The sequence below is a fragment of the Lucilia sericata genome, unplaced genomic scaffold (assembly GCF_015586225.1).
Source record: "Lucilia sericata isolate MDLA Ls3-8-SP2 unplaced genomic scaffold, ASM1558622v1 Contig000361F_arrow, whole genome shotgun sequence".
Classification (NCBI taxonomy): domain Eukaryota; kingdom Metazoa; phylum Arthropoda; class Insecta; order Diptera; family Calliphoridae; genus Lucilia; species Lucilia sericata.
The window spans coordinates 268,142-282,665 of NW_023994380.1; positions in this window are offsets into that span (position 1 = coordinate 268,142).

The window sequence follows — 14,524 nt, forward strand, 5'->3', positions numbered from 1 at the left end:
TAACATATAAACTTGAATGGATCTATCATGTGTAATATAAGTATGTACAGATATTATTTTAAATATTATCAGTTTCAGATGCGGAAGCAAGATTTATTTTTTTTCCGATTTTTTAACAAAATAATAAAAAGTCACGTTTATAAAACTTACTACAAATGTTGGTTGTATCACGAAATGGACATAGCTTTAAAAACTATGTACATATGTATGTATTTGAATTGTACATTATTTTTTATCGACAGCTTTTGAATGTTTGCATTTTAGTAATCTTTAGCATTGGTGTACTGGTAAAAAGCAAATTTAAGGTTACCAAACCAAAATACCAAAAAGTAAAAAAAAGGAAATCTATCGTATTTATCGGTTTTGTTTCTATGGTTGCTTTACGTATAAAACATGCTAATTGATTCGTAGTTGGCTCTGAAAAACGATTTTATGAAAATAATTGTTGTTTTTGTTTGTATGTTGTGGTAAATATGAACGAAAGATTTATTTTACCAGTTCTAGTAAAAGTGCTCTATAGTTGAAGGCTTAATATGTGTATGTGGATTTGTAATGTTTTAAATAAGAAGTTAACATTTTACTTTAGAAATCAGAACACAAAATATTTCATAATACAAATGGTTGTGTTCTTTTGTATAAAGGGATATTTCAAACAGGTTTCGATGATAAATATTACACACATTCTTTGCATAAATACGAAGTTTAAAGTTCTCAAAAATTTTCAAATTCATTGCGGTTTTGGGCGTCATGAAATAACTCCCCAAAACAAAAATGAAATAACTCCCTAAAAATTTGTTCAGAAAGCGAAAACAACGAAATTTGGGGATTTAATTCGTTTTTTGGGGCATTATTTCACATTTAAAATGGGGAGTTATTTCATTATGAAATAATTCCTCCAAATTCAATAATGAAATAAATCCCTAAAAATATTTTTGGGGAATTATTTCATTATATTATTTTTATCACACGAAATAAAAAATATATGTCTGATAGCCGGCCTTCGGTCGGCCGCAAGGGTTTTATCCTCTGGGGTACATTGGACACCGGCTTCGCTAAGAATACACTCTCCCTGTATCAAGAGTGTTCGGCCTTAGGTCGGTTATTTAGGAAATCATTACTAAGCGAAGCCGGTGTTGGTCATATTATAGAGTAGGAAATCCTTGCATCCGGCCCGGCCGCCGGCCTGTTATTAAGGGAATCTTTATTAAGCAATTAAACTGAAATGTATTAAACTTCGAAGCCCCACTCGAAAGTATGAGCGAACTACTTTTTTTAGAAATATCACTAAAACCGACTTGTTCCATAGTTTGTTATTTTTAAATGGGAACTTATTTGATATTAAAATTATTATATGAAATAAATCCCCAAAAATGGGGTGTTATTTCATTTTAATTTAGGAATTTATTTCATTTCGTTGGAGCTTTTTTCATAATACCCAGAAAAAATATGGTAATGAATTATACTTACTCAACAACTTACTTTTTTATGACTACTACATACCTGCATTACTTAAAATGTGTCTAGCAATAACTTACTAATAATATATTATTTAAGTACATAAGAAGCAGTGGCCGTATCCTTGTAGATGCGTTCCATTCAATTTAGATGGCAGAATATCATCCTCATATGTACATTAAAATAATGAATTTAATTAAAATAAATGTATGTTTAGATGGTCAACTTCACCATTATTTTATCATTATGTATTTAAATTTTATTCTTATATTTTTTCATATAATTTACAGTGGACGTCCAATAGTACGTATACTCTTTATTACGAATATCCAATAATACGAATGGCAAAGTTGTTGCATTGTCTACTCTATAGTACGAATAAACTCACAATTTTTCTGTTCGATAGTACGAATAACGCATTTTTTATGGGAATTTTGGTTTTATTTACGTATGACTGAAGTTTTTATTATGTTTTTATTTTATTATTTCGGTATCATTCACCTTAAGCTCAGTAATTTTGAAGTTTTTTTGTATTTATTACAAGTGTTTTGTATTTTTAAAAATCCTATACACACAATTTACTGCATGTATATTTACAAATCAACAATTATTTAGTGTTATTAATTTATTTTATTGGAATTTTGATTACCCAAGAGAAGAAATTAAATTGGATGATAACGCCAATGAGGAAAGTATTTTATTAGTTCCCGACAATAACTCTGCTGAGAACAATATTGAAGCCTCAAAAGCGCTGTTATTGAAAAAGCCGTAAGAATCATTTTACAATGTAATAAACAACGATGTTAAATGATGGATTTTTTAATAAGTAAAATGATATTTATATACATATGTATGTATGAACTGTTAATTTTGAAAATAGTGTGACTCCACATTCCAAACAATGGGTTTAAGGATAACTATTCTAATTTTTAAGAGAAAATTATAAATTAGAGAATTGTGGTATATTCCATTCAAGATTCTAATAAAAGTTTTATGTAATCTGAACATTTTAGAACACATATATAAATTGCAAATTGTCTTTGGAACACATCTTTTTAAAAACATTAAAATTTAAAACCTTCTACATATATCTCATTTCAACCATTGGACTCACGATACTTTCAAAATTAACAATTCATATACGTAAATATGTCACTTTTATGCCTGTTTATGTACTTTTATGCCGTTATGTAATTTTTCATGAAAAATAAATAAAATCCAATATTTTATGTGTATTATTTGAATTTAAACATACAAAATGTGTTGTTCAATAATACGAATTTTTCGGTATTACGAAAGGGCCTGACACTATATAATTCGTACTAGTGGACGTCCACTGTACTTAAATACATAAGATTTACTTCACGCTATGTAGATGACATTGATAAGTAAACAAAGATTTGCAGTTTTTATTAAATTTTTTCTTTCGTTATGGTTTTTATAAATTTTCATTTTCCTTATATTTTCTCCATTTTTTTATCACATCAAATGTAATCACGGGAACATGCATAAGAAAACAATCGTTGAAAGCCAAATAGAGAAAGTGTAAAAATACTAAAACGAATAAAATATCAAATACATTAAATTTTTCATTTAAATTTACAGCAAAAACTAATATTTAGTTTATTTTAGAATTAAGCGAATTAAAATACGTGTACAGCATTTATTGTATGTATTATTTAATATATTATAAAGGTTAACTCTTATCATATTTGACATTTGAAAATGTATCTAAGAACAAGTGAGAGTGTTATATTCGGCTGTGCCGAATCTTATACACCCACCATCAAACCATATGCCGTAAAAGGAATACTCCCCTATAAACATCAGGGTGATATTACTCATCAAATTAGCTAAAGAGGACCTAATATGAGTGGGTTCACATTATTGACCGTATTTCATAAAATTGTTCATAAATTTTTTTAGACCGATTTATGTTCATATAAAATATGTTTATATCGAAAATAACTTCCCGACACTTTCCGCATGAATTTCGGATTATGAACCGATCCACATAAATATTGGTAGAGAGGATTTCGCTCATAGAGTCTTACTTATGTTGAATTTAATTGCTATACTTGTATTTTTAATGAGCGTAAAGTCGTTTTTTGAAGAGAACCTTATATGGGCGGTAGGGTCAATTATCCACATAAAATTTGGAAGAGAGATTTTGACTCGCAAGTAACTTATGTGTATTGAATTTCATCGCTGTATTTTTAAGTCAGTAATGAGCGATAAAGTTATATTTTGAAGTGGACCTTATATATATATATATACATAACATTTATGGTGTTTATATACATAAACATTTATGGAGAGGATTTTAATCATAAGTGACTTACTTATGTGAAATTCCATTGCTATACTCGTATTTTTAAGCCAGTAATAAGTGTTAAAGTCATTTTTTGAAGGGAACCTTATATGTGGAGTAGGGTCAATAATGGACCGAGCCACATAAAATTTGACAGATAGATTTTGGCTCTCGTGAAACTGATAAGTGTAAAATTTCATCGCTATACTCGTATTTTTAAGACAGTAATGAGCGTTAAAGTCGTTTTTTGAAGAGGGCCTTATATGGGGGGTAGGGTCAATAATGGACCGATCCACATAAAATTTAACAGTTAGATTTTGTCTCGCGTGAAACTTATGTGTGTCGAATTTCATCGCTATTCTCATACTTTTAAGCCAGACCTTATTTGGGGGGTACGTTACATTATGGACTGATCCTGACAAAATTTGGTAGGGATATCAACCCCCTAGCACACTCCGTTCGGACTCTATCGTGCTTTCAACAGACAGACAGACAGACAGACTGACGGACATGGCTAGATTGTTTTGGAATTTAATAAAGACCCAGAATATATATATACTTTTGTGGGTCTATGACCAATATTTCGATGTATTACAAACGGAATGACAAAATCAATATACCCCATAAAAATTGAGAAAGCAATACCATTAGAATAAAAAATATTCATTGAAATGTTATATTAGTCATACTCTCTCTTTAAAATATGCCGATCGATTCTGAAAATTTTTTGTAATCAAACTACAGGTAACAATTTATAATATAATTTGATTAAATTATACACATATGTTTCTTTTGACCCAGGTACAAAGCATAACATCTAGCCCCCATGCATTAGTACGTCCCTAATAAGGCCATCTCAGGAGCGTTTGTGTGGTCCATTTTTAAACTCACTCAAACGCAAACACTCCTTGTCTACACCTATGTCGGAATGGACGTTTTGGTTCTATCCCAATGTGCATTATTTGTTCGATTGGTCACTCCGTTATTTAGAAATTTCCCATTCTATCGTTGTTTAATTGCTCCCTTATTACTATTCATTGATGTGATATCATCTGTGTTAATTTAGCTTTTCATCAACTCAAGCATATTTTTCAAATGCATTTCATATGTGTTGCAAATGGTAGACCATTTGCAATACATACGAGTTATTTTGTTGACAATGATAAATGTACATATACTCAAATTTCTATGAAATCAAATTTTTGCTTAAAATTTAATTATCCTACTGAATGAACATGTAAACAGTCCCAATAGTTAAATCATTCTACGAAAAAATAATCATTAATTTCCTATTTTCATCAAATTGCTGCAATAAATATTGGCAATAATAAAATTTCTTTTAATTACAATTGTGCTTAAAATTTATAGTAGAAAGAAGAGAGTTAATATTTGTGTATCGATACCGTTATTTGGTAATGAGTAATGAGCGTATACGTATGGAGCGATCGTAAAACCTTTGCATGTTTAGGATGAAAGCAATATTCTGAAGAAAAATCATTTTTCGGTAGTACGTACATTTGTATCGGAGGCATAGAAAATTATGGACAAAGTTTTTGTAGAGAAATAAATATGTGATTTTACGGAAATATTGTTCATAACATTTCACCATGTGAACCGACTTTGGTGATTTTAGTTAATATTTTGACTGAATTTCATTAATTTATATTGCTTTTACTTACTCAGCATGTTTTACTTACTCAGTCAAGCGGACAGATGAACATAGCTAAATCCACTAAGAGTTACACACCGAATAACAAAATTATATATGCCCTCTATGAACAGTGGTGGTGGAGGGTATAAAATTTGTTTTAAAATATACAACTTGTTTCTCTAAGGAAATGATGAACACAAAGAAAAACCTAAATCTTATTTATTAAGATCTTAAAAATACCCAAAACAAAGTAAAATATTGTATACATACGACCGCAATTAATTCTTAGGAATTTTTCTTATAAATGAAAATTTATTTCATTTTGACATATTATCGTTGAAATATAAAAGAAGAACAAAAACAAAGACACCCTTTTCCAGTGGACAAATATTTAAAATGAAACTTTTTACATGGAATAAAAATCACAATTGTTACAACAACTGAGAAATAAAAAGAAATAGACAATTATTTTAAAATATTTATAGGAGGCATTTTAGAAACAGAGCTAATTCATATAGGATTCCTAACGGAAAAAAACAACATGGTAAACATACTGAAATGATAGGAGAGGGTCAATTAAGGACCAATCCTTTTAAGGAAATTAAGATTCCTATAAAACTAGGTCTGTGTCCAATTACGATCATTTTAAGTAATTTTCTTAAGAAGACCTTATGTGGGAGTATGGACAATTATGGGTCGCTCCACACATAATTAAATAAAGACATTTTTATACCCTACATCATTATTAGTGGGGAGGGTATTATGCGTTTGTGCTGATGTTTGAACACACAAAAATATTGGTGCTACACCCATCATAAAGTATACCAATCGGCTCAGAATCACTTCCTGAGTCGATTAAGCTATGTCCGTCTGTCCATGAAAACCTTGTGAGCACTCTACAAGTCGCAATTTTTGAGGCCCATTATTTCACCAGACCCCATACAAACGAAAACCCGAATAATGCTTTTGACCTCATAATTATGTTAAATGGTCTACAATATCTACAAAAATTGGCAAAACTTATTTTTGTATAAGTCTTAATAATTTTAGGGATTTTCGTGAAGATCGGGCATTATTTGATCCTAGCCCCCATACAAAGTCCCCTTTAGAAAATGACTTGAATGTCCACAATTCACTTATAAACACTGCTATCACGATGAAATTTGGCACAAATAAGTTTTCAATAAACCATAATCCAATAACCTCCATATAACCGGACCTTCCGATTTGGACCTTTTTGCTCATAACAACGTCAAATATACCACTATCTTCCCAAATATTGGAACAAATAAATTAGATACAATCCTAAATAACACTGCCAAATCCGGCCTCATTTTGCTCTAGCCTCCATACAAAGTCCCCTTTAGAAAATGACTTGAATATCCACATGTCCATAGTATCACGATGAAATTTGGCAGAAATAGGTTTTATTAAACATAATTCACAACAATAAATTTTATAAGGATCGGCTCAATCAATCCTAAATAACACTGCCAAATCGGGCCTCATTTTGCCCTAGCCCCCATATAAAGTCCCCTTTAGAAAATGACTTGAATATCCACATGTCCATAGTATCACGATGAAAATTGGCAGAAATAGGTTTTATTTAACATAATTCACAACAATAAATTTTATAAGGATCGGCTCAATTTCTGCCCTAGCCCGCATACAACCGGACCTTCCGATTTGAGCCTTTTATTTCTTAAGTACGTCTAATTATAATATACTACCTATCAAAAAATCGGCACAATGTACTGATGTTTGTAACACTCAAAAATATTTGTGCTTAAGTATACCAGTCGCTTCAGAATCACTATCTGATTCGATTAAACTATGTCCATCATTGTGACCGTGTAAACCTTGTTTGTACATTACAGCTCGCAATTTTCATTATAATTTGCTAAAATTTTTCACATACTCTTCTTTGTATTCAATGACGAAGGCTGTTGAAAATTAATAAAATAGGATCTCTTATTTCTCCTAGTCAGCATAAAACCATACATAAACAGACATTGGAACCTATGTAAGATTTAACATAAATGCTTTATTACTTCAAATGAATCACATTTAATATTCGCAATTGGTGTAGGGTATCATATGGTCGCCCACGCCCGACTATAGTTTCTTACTTGTTCGTTTTATAAAACTTATTAATGTTTCAAAGATCGTTTTCTCGAAACGAGGTTTTTTGAATTATAACAATCTTGTACTAAATAAGTGTTCATTCACCTGTTAGATTTTCAGAAACTACAAAATATGTGTTAATATTTCCAGTACTACGTATTTAAAAATTCTTATTGCAACAAAGAACTCAGAGAAAGAAAAACTTCTACAAAATTTTTAAAAGCTCACTGCACTATGCATCTTTCGAGCACCTTTTATGACCACAATTTCAAAACAATGTTAAAAGAAATACACAACTGCCACGAAATAATTAGAATAAAATCGAAATTTTTTGTCTAATAATATAATAAACTTAAATAGTGGGAAGAGGAGGACATTAATTTTGTAGTTTCCTAGTTCCACATCCCAATGTAAACGATAACACATACAATATTTTTGTATTACGTATATAAGTACTTACATATACGTATGCATACATATGTACATATATGTATGTATACCATAACGCTTCTGTACAACTTTACAAATAGATTGGTAATTCAATTATGGTTTGTTCATAAATTCATAGCCAGTATGGAATCATATTCACTCATGCATTCAACAAAGATTTCTGGAGGATGTAACACAACGTAAGGTAGAAGATTTTCGTTTTAATTAAGATTTGGGGCTTGTTATACCCTCCACCACCATCAGTGGTGATAGAGGGTATATATAAGTTTGCCGTTCCGTGTGTAACACCAAAAAATATTCTTCTAAGACCCAACAAAGTATATATATTCTGGGTCCTTATGAAATTCTGAGTCGATTTTGCTATGTCCGTCTGTCTGTCTGTCTGTCTGTCTGTCTGTGTAAAACACGCTCACGTTAAAACTAAGTAAAAGAAATCAACCAAATTCACCCAAAATATTTATTATTATCCTAAGCAGTTTGGTATTGAAAATCAGCAAAATCGGTATACAACGTAAAAAGTTATGAGTAAAAATTTCAGACCACCTCGAAAAAAAATACGTTTTTTCCCTAATTCTTTTGAAGTTTTCTCAGAAACTACCAAAGATATTGCGATGAATTTTGTCACACTTTATTTTTTTAGGGCAGTGATCAATTATGTTAAAAATCTTTACAATCGATGGAATATTTCCCATAGCCCCCATACAAAGATATATATTCCCGGAAATTAGTTTATCGTTAATAACTCAATCAAATATATCGGTATCAACACCAAATTTTGTACATACAAATATAATATGAACAGAAATCATACTACCAACGTAGATCTCAGTCGGTCCACAATTGGTCATAGCTCCCATATAAGGTCCACTCCCGAAAATCACCTAAACGCACATATTTCATTGACGAATAAAGCTATTGTGATAAAATTCGGGCTGGATATGTTTTGTGTACATACAAATCATTCTACCGATTTTTTTGCGGATCGGTCCATTATTGGTCATAGCTCCCATATAAGGCCCACTTCCGAAAATCATTTAAAAGCTCATATTTCATTGTCAAATAAAGCTTTTTTGATAAAATTCGACACAAATATGTTTAGTCTAAATATAAATCACTCTACGAAATTTTTTCCTGATAGGCCCATAATTGGTCATAGCTCCCATATAAGGTCGACTTCCGAAAATCACTTAAACGCATATATTTCATTGAATTATAAAGCAATCGGGATAAAATTCGATACAAATCTGTTTTGTATACATACAAATCTTTCTACAAAATTTTTTACGAATCGGTCCATTATTGGTCATAGATCCCATATAAGGCCCACTTCCGAAAATCACTTAAAAGGTCATATTTCAATGTCAAGTAAAGCTATCTTGATAAAATTCGACACAAATATGTTTTGCCTAAACATGAATCACTCTACGAAATTTTTTCTGGATAGGCCCATAATTGGTCATAGCTCCCATATAAGGTCCATTTCCGAAAATCACTTAAACGCATATATTTCATTGAATTCTAAAGCTATCGGGATAAAATTCGACTTGAATATGTTTTGTGTACGTACAAATCATTTTACAAAAAATTTTTACGGATCGGTCCATTATTGGTCATAACTCCCATATAAGACCCACTTACGAAAATCACTTAAAAGCACATATTTCATTATCAAATAAGGCCAACTTGATAAAATTCGACACAAACATGTTTTGCCCAAATATAAATCACTCTGCGAAATTTTTCCCGAATAGGTCCATAATTGGTCATAGTTCCCATATAAGGTCCACTTCCGAAAATCACTTACACGCATATATTTCATTGAATTCTTAAGCTATAGGAATAAAATTTGACTTGAATAAGTCTTGTGTACATACAAATCATTTTACCACTTTTTTTCTCGGATCGGTCCATTATTGGTCATAGCTCCCATATAAGGTCCACTTCTGAGAATCACTTAAACGCACATATTTCATTGTCAAATAAAGTTATCTTGAGAACATTCGACACTTATATGTTTTGTCTTTAGATAAATCACTCTACTTTTTTCCGGATAGGCCCTTTTTTCCGGATAGGCCCTTAATTGCTCATAGCTCCTATATAAAGTCCACTTCCTAAAATCACCTAAACGCACCTATTGGAGTAAAATTATATTTGATCTTTTTCTGCATTATATGAAATTGTTTCCTGAGAGGTGCATAATTGGTCGCAACTCCCATATAAGGACCATTTCTGAAAATTACTTGAACACATATTTTATACATAGGTATACAATTTTTTCTGGATCGGTCTATATTTGGTCACAACTCCCATATAAGGGCCATTTCTGAAAATTACTTAAACGCACATTTTATACACATGTAGGTATAAAATTTGACATAAATGTTTATTTTGTATATATGTATATAAATCATGCGGAATTTTTTCCGGACCGGTCCAGAAGTTGTCTTAGCTCCCATGTAAAGTTAACTGTTGAAAATCACTTAATACCACTTAATTCGTTATTAAATTATTATACCCGGATAAAATTTGACATAAGTATGTTCTGTGTATAGATAAATCATTCTAAATTTTTCTGGACCTAATCAACATTAGTTCGACAAAAATTTTGGCGACTTATCTAAAAATTAGATAGTTAGATGGATTACAATAAAAGGTAGCTTGCTGGTGGAGGGTATTTAAGATTCGGTATAGCCGAATATAGCACTCTAACTTGTTTTACAAATAGTTTTTGTGTTCTGTGACTAAACTTAATAAGATAAACATTTGGATAAGATTTATAGCTTAAATTTCAAGAAAAATAAGATATAGCAGTAAAGAACGTTAAACAAAATGTTCAGATTTAATACGAAGTAAAAAGATAGTTGATCAATTCCGCTTTGTTATAGTTTATATTAAGATATTCTTAAAAATTTAACTACTCAGTTTTACACGAATTTGAAAAATTTTGCATGAAAAATCGTGCAAAAAGTATAGACAGACGGACGAACATAGTATAATCCACTCAGAAAACCATTCAGCGTTACAAACACCCACTAAAGTGTGGGTGATCCCCACCCAGTATAACTTTGGTGAGGATCAGTGATTCGATAGCAATATTAAGAACGAGAATTACTTATTTCCAATGTTAATTATAAAGTTCAACAAAAAGTCGCATTCATGACTTTAATTATAATAAAATAATCTAATTTATATATTATCAGATTCATTACTTGAGTATTGTACCCTCCCTCCCTTATTGTTATATTTCTACAAAATATTTTTTTTTTAAAACAGCTCAATTGCAAAGGATGCTTTTATTTAAAGACATACATATACGTAAACCTCATTATGTTTATTTATTGTTAAAAGAAATATAATTCCCTAAAGACTAATTCCCTAAAGACTAATTCCCTAAAGACACCAAAAAAAATTCTTTATTGACTGTGTACTTACTGACAAAGCCAGGGGTTATAAGATGTATAAACAAATAATTAAGCCTTTTAAAGTGTGGTTTTAACTGTTATTAATAATTTTCTAATAATACTATATATTAAAAAATATGTTGAAAATTGTGAACTTAACCTAACGCACACGATTTAAATACATTGACTCAGCCAGACGGACAGACGTTCGAATAGTGCGTTCAATGGCACCTAAAATAACGAATAATTTGGGGGAGATGTAACCACAAAATTTGGTTGATGGATTTGTATGAGAGGTTAAATGAGGCTCAATTATTATGAAATTCAGTAAGATCATCAAGGCTTGTATAAAACATAGTTGAGGCACTTTTTGGATAGATACATATATACAATGGAGGCTAGGTGAAATATTGGACCGATTTTGAGCATTTTCAACTGGAACTGAAGAATATTTTATCAAATTATATTGAAAATAGAGACCTGGAAAGTCATTTTTATACCCTACATCACTATAGTGGGGAGGGTATTATGTGTTTGTGCTGATGTTTGTAACACTCAACAAGTTAGAGTGCTATATAAATGAGGCTCAATTATTATGAAATTCAGTAAGATCATCAAGGCTTGTATAAAACATAGTTAAGGCACTTTTTGGATAGATACATATATACGATGGAGGCTAGGTAAAATATTGGACCGATTTTGAGCATTTTCAACTGGAACTGAAGAATATTTTATCAAATTATATTGAAAATAGAGACCTGGAGCTTACGCACAAAGTTTACATGGACACATAGACGGACATAGCTTAATCGATTTAAACAGTGATTCTAAACCGACTGGTATACGTTAAGTTGGGTGTAGGACGAATCGGTAGTGTTATTTATGCTTATATTAAATTTAGTTGTGCCGATTTTTGGAAATACATATAGTATTATATTTGAAGTAGTTACGAGCTGAAAGGTCCAATCGATCCTTACAAAAATTTATTGGCGGGATTTGTGTTTATTTAAAAGTTATTTGTACCTAATTTCATCGTGATACTAATGTTTATTAGTTAATTGTGGACATTCAAGTAATTTTCTGAAAATTGCGAGTTTTGGTCCAAGGTCCAACACTCATAAAAATTTCAGTTTTTATACCCACCATCAAAAAATATGGAGTTACACAGGGGGAAAAATTAATATACACGCCTGGTATCAAATTAACACCAAATTTTTCAATAACATCCATTGTCAAGTATATACATACATACAACAATAACATGTAATGTAGACCACGCAAATTTGTCAACATTGCAACAATTCGTCGTAGCAATCTAAACTTTATGCACATCCGTTGTCTAAAAGTTAACAAAATGCGTTGCCAATAGTGAGCTTACCACGTTTGTTAACATTTTGACAACGGATGTGCATAAAGTTTAGTAGATCTATGAAATTTGAAATAAATAAGGAACTGAAATCTTGATACCGCCGTTAATGAGAATTGCTCCATATACATATGTATAAGCAACCCTACTCCCTATATAAATTAATATTTTTAATTCGAAAGAGCACTGTCAATAGTTAAACTCCCATTAATGGACCACTTTCAAATATTACTCTGATGTTCTCATTAATATCGATATATAATAATAAAATATTCAAAATATCAAAGATTATTTATAGGTCAGTGATTTGATGGTGGGTATATAAGATTCGGCATAGCCGAATATAATACTCTTACTTGTTATTATTCAGACCATAATGCACGAATTTTGAATTAAACTAGTCTTGTAATAAATTTAAAAGGTTCATAAAATTAAATTTATTATTCACATTCATTTATTGTTTAGTTATAAGCTATTTTTTTACAACATTAATAATTCCTACATAGTACATATAACAAGCCTTTATACAATTAATAAAAGTAATTTAATAACAAAATTTTCGTCTGCTATTTATCATGCTCAGTTTTCTGTTAATCTTATCGATAGAAGCATTTATTGCGATTTAATTAATATCTGGCACATAAATCATTACTAATTAAATTTTTGTGGTAATAAAGGAATAATAAAAATATGTATTAAATAAACGCAAATAATTTTAATGGCTGAAAAAGCTGGCAAATATTATGTTATTAAAACACTATACATAAGATTAACAGTGTAATCACGTTAACTATATATGATATTACAGGTCGGTTATCTTGTAATCAGACAAAAATTATACAAAAAGGAAAATAAATTTAATCAGCAGCACTACACATACATATGTACATATGTATGTACATATTGCCAAATCCTTATTCACTCTTTAATCAATAGTATTAATTTGTACAACGATATGATTGAAGTCCATTAAATGAACACATTTTGTCTATAAATCAATGATTATTTTTAATAACCTATTTTAGTAGGAAACACAATATATGTATGTGCAAACAATTATATAAATTTGCTCATAATCGATTTTTGTGTTACTTCAACTTTAGTAGTCCTTCTACTTAAGTAAACTTGAGTTATAATTTTGAAAATAATTAGATGAAGTTCTTTTTGGGTTCTTTGATCTTGACCCATAAATATATATAGTCTTTATGGAGACTTAAGCCAACTATTACAGTGTTTGTTCGTGTTACTTGTTTAAACAATTTTTAGCTATTACATATATGACACTTAATTCTCTGATATAGGGTGTTATAGATAATGTCATGACATGACAATGTACATTAGGGTTATAACCAAAATAAGGCCCTAAAACTACATGGCAGCCGGTAGTGTTTTTATAACGGAAACTTTTCGACTTTGAACAAATAAATTTAAAATTTGGTTTAGAGTAAATATCGAAAACATTCAAGGCACTTCTTTATACTTTATGTGTAAATTTCCAAAAATTGTTATAACCCCAATATACATATGTATGTATATGTAAATAAACAAATATATACATATACACAAATATATACATAAACATTCATATATAAATAATTTAGATTTTTAATCATTGGCTGCTGACATGATTGACAAGTGTGAAATATCAATAAATGCTAATTAATACCTAGGGGAAATAATATGCGAAAATTATTGGCTAAACTTATACCAAATTCAATTAAAACTAACACCATCAAATTTGCAATTAACAATGCAGTTAAGCATTT